Source organism: Triticum dicoccoides, chromosome 1A (genome assembly GCF_002162155.2).
Source record: "Triticum dicoccoides isolate Atlit2015 ecotype Zavitan chromosome 1A, WEW_v2.0, whole genome shotgun sequence".
Lineage (NCBI taxonomy): Eukaryota > Viridiplantae > Streptophyta > Magnoliopsida > Poales > Poaceae > Triticum > Triticum dicoccoides.
In genome coordinates, this window is record NC_041380.1 from 53140634 (window position 1) to 53149440 (window position 8807).

The following is an 8807-nucleotide window of genomic DNA, read 5'->3' on the forward strand; positions in this document are numbered from 1 at the left end:
AGGAAACCCTAAATAGCAAGTATCGTCGGTGTGAGATACATATGGCTGTCGGTGTCGGACACTACATCCATGTCCCACAAGTGACGCGGGCTTCGACGCCCACGTCACTTGTGGCACGTGGATGTAGTGTCCGACACCGACGGCCACATGTATCTCACACCCACGATACTTGCTATTTAGGGTTTCCTTTACCGCTCGGCGACCCTCGACGACCCTCGTTCCCGATAAAAAAAGAGGAAGAAGAAGAAAAAAAGAGGAGAAGAAAGAATAGAGGAGTACTCCTCTTTTTTTTTCTTCCTCTTATTTTTTTATCCTTGAAGCGTTGTCGAGGCCACCCCAAACCCTAGAGAAGCAGCGTCGAGGCCAGTAATTAATATTAGTTCTACGTTTGCCACTAATATATCCATCTGTCATGTTTGAATAATAATTGCCATGTTGTAAATATTTGTAAAAACTATGGACACCGCCCGAGACGAAGTACAAGAAGAGTTGTTGGGGGACATAATCGCATGAGGAAGTGATGTCGTCTGCTCGTTGTTTCTCAATGACACCGATGGTCTGGAAGCAGTTGGCTATGATTATGATGGCTCCGGTGACCTAATGTCGGTGCAAGAAGGAGACCGTGAGGACGGCTCCGGTGACCTAATGCCGGTGCAAGAAGGAGACCGTGAGACGTCTCCGGTGATCGAACCGAGTCCGGCCAGGTATATATATTAGTTAAGCTTATGCTGACTAGCTAATTGATGCATTCATTGTTTTGGTATGTACACATATTAATTAAGTCTTTGTTCTTTTTTCTAGCCCTTCGGATCGAGCACAACTTCGGTAAAGAGACGAGGCCCGAAGAAAAAGTTGAGCTCGGATGAAAAGTTTGAGATCATAGCAATCGCGCCCGACGGCCAACCGATTGAACCCCTCCGAACAAAGAGCGCATTTGTTGCTCAGTGCGGGGTTTTGGTTAGGGACAAGATCCTGATCAGCATCCAGCAATGGTTAAAGCCGGCTACAGAAGACCCTGAGGTGTCTTATGTCAACGATATGCAGAAAAATGATCTTTGCACTGAGCTGAAGTCAAATTTCACCCTACCACCAGAGGATGATCCGGAGAAGCCAGTTAAAGAGCAATTAATCAAGTCTTTTGCTCTTAAGAGGATGGCAGAACTATTCAGGAGGTGGAAGAAAGAACTGAATAAATTTGTCAAAAATAAAGAGACACCAGACTTCAAGGGCAGATATGAGAAGATCAGAGATGACTCGCCCGCATTTGTGGCCCACAAGACATCGGAAAATAGTAAGAAGATATCGGCGACAAACAAGCAAAATGATGCAAAGAAGAAGCATCACCATCGCATGGGGTCAGGTGGCTACCTCGTAGCCCGGCCTAAGTGGGCCAAGACTGAGAATGATCTGGTTGATAAAGGGATCGAACCAGAGACAATTAACTGGCCAGACCGTTGCCGGACTTGATTCTTCGGGGCTAGCGGAACCTTGGACCCTGTATCAGGGAAGTGCATTTGGACGAACGATCAAATGGACATACCAGTCAAGAAGCTTCAGCAGTATATCGAAGCAGCGCAGCAAGGGACATTCGTTCCAGACAGAGAGAACGACGAGCTCACTGTGACGCCCCCGATTTAATCGTACACTAATCATACACGCAAACGTGTACAATCAAGATCAAGGACTCACGGGAAGATATCACAACACAACTCTACAAATAAAATAAGTTATAGAAGCATCATATTACAAGCTAGGGGCCTCGAAGGCTCGAATACAAGAGCTCGATCATAGACGAGTCAGCGGAAGCAACAATATCTGAGTACAGACATAAGTTAAACAAGTGTGCCTTAAGAAGGCTAGCACAAACTGGGATACAGATCGAAAGAGGCGCAGACCTCCTGCCTGGGATCCTCCTAACTACTCCTGGTCGCCGTCAGCGGGCTGCACGTAGTAGTAGGCACCTCCCGAGTAGTAGTAGTCGACGGTGGCGTCTAGATCCTGGGCTCCAACATCTGGTTGCGACAACCAAGTAGAAGGGATAGGGGGGAAAGAGGGAGAAAGCAACTGTGAGTACTCATCCAAAGTACTCGCAAGCAAGGAGCTATACTACATATGTATGCATTGGTATCAACTGGAATAAGGCTATTATATGTGGACTGAACTGTAGAATGCCGGAATAAGAGGGGGATAGCTAGTCCAATCGAAGACTACGCTTTTGGCAGCCTCTGTCTTGTAGCATGTAGAAGAGAGTAGACTGAAGTCCTCCAAGTAGCATCGCATAGCATAACCCTAACCGATGATCCTCCCCTCGTCGCCCTGTGAGAGAGAGATCACCGGTTGTATCTGGCACTTGGAAGGGTGTGTTTTATTAAGTATCCGGTTCTAGTTGTCATAAGGTTAAGGTACAACTCCAAGTCGTCCTGTTACCGAAGATCACGGCTATTCGAATAGATTAACTTCCCTGCAGGGGTGCACCACATAACCCAACACGCTCGATCCCATTTGGCCGGACATACTTTTCTGGGTCATGCCCGGCCTCGGAAGATCAACACGTCGCAGCCCTACCTAGGCCCAACAGAGAGGTCACCACGCCGGTCTAAATCCTATGGCGCAGGGGTCTGGGCCCATCGCCCATTGCACACCTGCATGTTGCGAGGGCGGCCGGAAGTAGACCTAGCCTAGCAGGCGTTCCAGTCCAATCCGGCGCGCGCCGCTCAGTCGCTGACGTCACGAAGGCTTCGGCTGATACCACGACGTCGAGTGCCCATAACTGTCCCCGCGTAGATGGTTAGTGCGTATAGGCCAGTAGCCAGACTCAGATCAAATACCAAGATCTCGTTAAACGTGTTAAGTATCTGCAAACGCCGACCAGGACCAGGCCCACCTCTCTCCTAGGTGGTCTCAACCTGCCCTGTCGCTCCGTCACAAAGTAACAGTCGGGGGGCCGTCGAGAACCCAGGCCCACCTCTACCGGGATGGAGCCACCTGCCCCTTCAGCCCCCATCTCCGAACAGTATCATAAGTAATGTAACTGTGTAAAGTATATAGTATATGCCCGTGATCACCTCCCGAAGTGATCACGGCCCAGTAGTATAGCATGGCAGACGGACAAGAGTGTAGGGCCACTGATGGAACACTAGCATCCTATACTAAGCAGTAGGGTAGCAGGTAATGGTAACAACAGTAGTAGCAAGGACAGGCTATGCATCAGGATAGGAATAACGAAAAGCAGTAACATGCTACACTACTCTAATGCAAGCAGTATAGAGAAGAGTAGGCGATATCTGGTGATCAAAGGGGGGGCTTGCCTGGTTGCTCTGGCAAGAGAGAGGGGTCGTCAACACCGTAGTCGTACTGGGTAGCAGCGGCGTCGGTCTCGGTGTCTAGCGAGAGAAGAGGGGGAAGAAACAATAAATATATCGCAAACAAATGCATGACATGACAAGGCGTGATGCTAGGTGTGCCACTAACGTGGTACGAGGTGGTACCGGTGAAGGGGGAAGACATCCGGAAAAGTATTCCCGGTGTTTCGCGTTTTTGGACAGATGAACCGAAGGAGGAAAGTTACGTGTTCGCTATGCTAGGGATCCATGGCGGACGAACGGGCTATGTATCCGGATTTGTCTCGTCGTTCTGAGCAACTTTTATGTAGAAGGTATTTTCATCTGAGTTACGAATTATTTTATATTAATTTTCCAAAGCTTTAATTCAATTTTGGTATTACCAGATTTAAATAATTTAGAAAATTATGGTGTCAGCGTGACATTAACATGATGTCAGCAGGACCAAAGGTTGACTAGGTCAACCCTGGCAGATGGGACCGATTCATCACTGTCACAGGTTTAATTAAATAAAGCTAATTAGTCTAATTACTTGATTGTGTTAACTAAATGTAATTAGTTTAGAAAAAATATTAATTGACTCAGCTAATTAATTAATTATTATGTTTTTACTAAATTCATTTTATTTTTTTATTTTTTTATTATTAAACGTTATTAGGGGTGGGGCCCATATGTCATAGTGTACAAGTAAACTAAACCTATTATAAAATAGTCTAACAAAAAGGGGTTTGTTTTAATTGGGGATTAGCCCATCTGCCAAAGACACATGCGAGCACTTGGCTGTGCACACACACACACTCAAAAAGCACACGGCCATGGACATGGTCGTGGCCAACAACAGCAATAGCAGGCGGAATAGAAGCAGCACCAACAGCAGTAGCTAAGCACGAGCAGTAGTACCACAACGCAGCACCTAGAGAGCAGCTAGTGGCACACAGGAGCAGTAGCACGGCCACAAGAGTAGCAGCAGGCATCAGCAAAAGCCGCAGGGGTGAGCAGCGGGGCAGTAGCAGGAAGTACGAGCAACGGCGGCACACTGGGATGGCGCCCATGGGCGGCCAGGCACACACGCGCGGGCGAGGGCACCAGCAGCAGACAACAACACAGCAGCGACAGCAGCTAAAACAGAGCAGTGACAGCGGCGGCCGGAAGCAGCAGCGCGGCAGCGGACGGGCGCGGCCACGCGCGAGCAAGGTCGGACGCCGGGCAGGGCGCGGGCTGAGTGGCCAAGGGCGCGGGACGCAGGCGCGGTCGCGGTGATGAGCAGCGGCAGCGACGGGCATCAGCGACAGAGGCCCACGGCAGTGGGCGCGGCCGGGGGCTCATGCCGCGAACAGAGGGAGTGGGCGTGGAGCACAGGTGCGCATGCGTGCAGGGCCCAGGGCGCAGCCACGGGCGCCTGGGCGCGTACGGCGTCCGCGAGCTCCGGCCATGGCGGTCGAACCGCGGCCTACGACGATGGATTCGACGGGAAGGAAGGGGGACGGAGCGAGTAGCTCACCCTGAGGAGGCCGTGGACGAGCTCGGCGAGGCCGGGAGGTGCCGGTGGTGGAGATCGACGGCGTTGGTCGCGGCGGCCGTGGGTGAAGAAGAAGACGTGGGCATCGTCCGTGTGGTTCCCGGGGTCGATCCGGTGGTGGAGACGATGAATCAGACGACGAAGAACCTCATGGACATGGCGATGCAGCGATGGGGAGTCGATGGTTGCGGGATCGACGAAGGTGCGGCGACAACCGAGCTCGGGATCGAGGGGATCGGCCGTGGGGAAGGGGAGGAATGAGCTAGGGTTGTCTTGGGCGTCGGGGGCATCGCCCTTATCCCAGGCTTCCTGTAGCGCCAGACGTCGGCCATCGAGCCATGGAGGCGGTGGATGGTCGACACGCCATGGCCCTGCCTCCTCTGTACGTGAGGCAGGAGATGGATGGTTAGGTGGGCTGGGCCTTTTTCTGTAGCAGTAGGCCTTAGTGCCTAGTGTGGTAGTTTTCGTTTCCAATTCCTTTTCTATTTAGATTTTCCCTTTCTGTTTTCTTTTAGCTCTTAATTTATTTTAGTTTAATCAAAATGCAACAATAGTCCCTAAATTAGTATTACTAAATATTTCACTGCCACGAATAATTTGGCACGTTAAATAAAGTTTTTGCATTTGTTTATTATTTTAAAAGCATCTTAAATAATTGTTTTATCGATGTTGAATTAATTTAGTGCATTTAAATATATAAAAATGGGGTTTCTCCACCAATATTATTTAAGATTTATTTGTCATAGTTTGTACTTTTTTTTAGTTTTGACATTTGAAAACTTTAATTGTTTGACTTGCCTTTGAATTTGAATTTGCATTCGAACGGGATTGGAATCATCGCGAGATTAACAACAGTGATCATGGTGACGTGGCCCCATTAGCAGGGAATTACTGTAGCCTAATTATCCGGGCGTTACACTCACAATGGCCCTCGGGAATCCTGAGCACCCTGGACGAACACAAGGCACGCCAGGCTCCATTCCGTGGAAGGTTGGGTTTCCGGACGCAGGCGGTTACAAATGCCACGAGAGGAGGAAGAAAGTGGAGCAGACCCAACTGCAGGAGCTGCACGCTAGGGTACAAGCGATAGAGGAACGAGAAGCAAATCGCAGCAAACAAACTGCCGAAGCTTCCCCCAAAGCTACCCCGCCATCTCAGTGGAGAAGCAGCGTGGCTTCCACCGAGCTGCTTCAGCCGGAGCATGTCTTGACGGCTCCTGCCAGCTATCCCGTGGATGCTATCACGGAGTCTCAAAATTGCCACCTTATGACGCAACGGATTAATATGAAGGTCAAGGCGGCTGTTGGCTCTGTTTTTCCTACTGAACCCGGCGCAACTTTTCACTGCCGGCCGATTCCAGAAGGATATGCTAGGGTGATGGTGGATGATAACGGAGGGATTTGAGGGCCTCCAGCTTGACCACCCTACCGGTGAAGGGGAGACTCGGCTGGGTTCTGCTCTGAAGACTCCATGCCTATGGCGGAAGGAGCTCACCAACCTTCCGAACTGGAAGCCTCCGCCTCCTCCTCCTCCTCCGGCGAGTCAGGGCACTCTGCCTCCTCCACCGCCTCCTCCTTCAACGAGTGACGGTCAGGGCACTCGGCCGGCTCCTTCTCCGGCACGTGGCGGCACTCCGCCTCCTTCTCCGCCTGCGCCGGCGCGCCCGAGCAGCCAGCATTCTCCTTCTCCGCCTCGTCATCAAGGGCGGAAGAGACCTGCCGCCGCTCCGGCTGCTCCGGCGCGTCGTAATCCTTCTCCTCCGCCTCGTAAGGAAGTAAAGAAGACAACCGCTCCGTCTGCTCTGCCGGTGTCTAGCAGTACAGCCAGAGGCGGGAGGACATACAGATTTGGTCCTTCTCTGAAGACTCCGGAGAAGTTACCATACGAGAGGACCCCGGAGGAGAACACCGAGATCGCGCGAGAAGAAGTGAGGAACTTCTTTGAAGGGGTGAAAGCAAAGAAACATCCACCTCCGGAGGAGAAGATAGATCCGGTGAAAGCGAAGCGCACTCTGGCTGCCCTAACAAAACCACCCAAGTCTCCGCCGAAAGGAAACTATGAGCGCATTATTGGAAAGGAATTTGCTGAAGCGGAGCGGTCGGGAAGTACTGTCAGTGATCAAAGGCTGAAAGAACGACGAGTTGGGAAACAAATTGCCCAGCTCGGCGAACAAGCGAAGCAATCGTGCCCCCCTGCTCAAGGTGCCTAGCGACATCGTCACTAATGATCTTGGAGATTACCTGCCCGACGATGTACATTATGATTTCATGGACGTGCAGATACAAAGATACGAGTACGGGAAGCCTCTCATCAAAGGTGAAAGATCTCTATCAACGATGATGCGAAGATTGCATGACTGGTACTTGAAAATCTGCAGAGAGTCTGGGAGGAGGAGTACTTTGTATGTGAGAGTTAAAAAGGAGCATGACCTCGTTGGAATTGAACTGTTGCCTGTTTCATTTGAGGAGTTCTTTCAGTTTTTCAATCAATTAGCCCTCGATAAAGCAACGGTCACCTGCTGCTGTCTGTAAGTAGTACAACTTCTGTCATTAAGTCTCTCTATATAGCTTAGCTCTTTCATTGCATGTATTTATAATTACCCTCACTATATTATGCAGATTGAAGATCCTCGAATTGAAGAAAAGACAAATCGGTGATATTGGGTTCATTAACACAAATCTCATAGATGCAACTCAGGTTAAATTTCATGCCGCAGATACCGAGGCCAACTTGCTACGATCGTTGGTAATAAATGAAAACAAAGATATAATACTCTTTCCTTACAACTTCAAGTGAGTGTTACTGTCTTGTGCATATTCGATTTCCCTTATATATTAGTCAAGGTTATAGTAATGTAATTGATGAGTTATGCATGCGTGTGCAGTGTCCACTATATTCTCCTAGAGATTAAGCTTGAGCAGGGACTAGTAACCGTCTTAGACTCAAGATGAAAAGATCCCCAGGACTATGCGAACATGACTCAAATGCTCGAGAAGTAAGTTAAATTGATCATTATCCACCATATCAGCAACTTTGTTCATTTCCTGATATATCAAGTAATTGTTTTCTTTGTCTCACAGGGTTTGGAAAAAATTCACCAAAAAAGCTTCGGGTCTCCCAAAGAAACTGCAATTTAGACACCCGAAAGTAAGTACTATAGTAGCATGTTCCGTGCATCTCCTATTGGTTCAAGCGCTAGTTTCATCAATACCATTTGGCATTCTTGCTTATCACTTTGATTGACCTCTATTTCTTGTAAAGTGGTTGTGGCAGGAACAAGGGAATGATTTCTGTGGATACTACATTTGCGAGTCCATCCGCCACACGACCTGTGAGCGGGGCTACTCTGACGAACAATATGAAGTGCGTAAATAACAACATTCACAATTTTATTTTATTACCATCATTTGTGTTGAGTTTCATTCATTCATATATATATATGTATTGACCCCCTTCTTCAAATTAGATGTTTCGGAAGCGGGATGAACTCCTAGCACCAGCTCGCATGCGAGCAATTCAAGAGGAATTGGCGGCATTCTTTCTTAACCACGTCATCGTTGAAGACGGAGAATACTATGTGGACCATGAGTCCGTATGTTAGGAGATTATATTTGTAAGAGATAATTATTGTATATATGTAGCCGGTAGTGTCGGATATATATACGAGAACTTGTTGTTCGACCAATCTCTCGGAGAAGGAGAGGTGGTCGATATCACTTCTCTCTGTATGCATATATGTTCATGATGATCTTCTGTTTCCTTCTTTGCTTACTAGCTAGCTAGCGTGTCTAGTCCTCTCTATACGTATGTATAGTACGTAGCATCGACCAAGCACGGACATAAGAGAGGACACTTCTCTCTATTAATTATAGCTAGCTAACACAATATATGAAACACCTAAATTAACCCCCCAAAACCCCAAAGCCCCCCCCCCCTCCCTTCAAAAC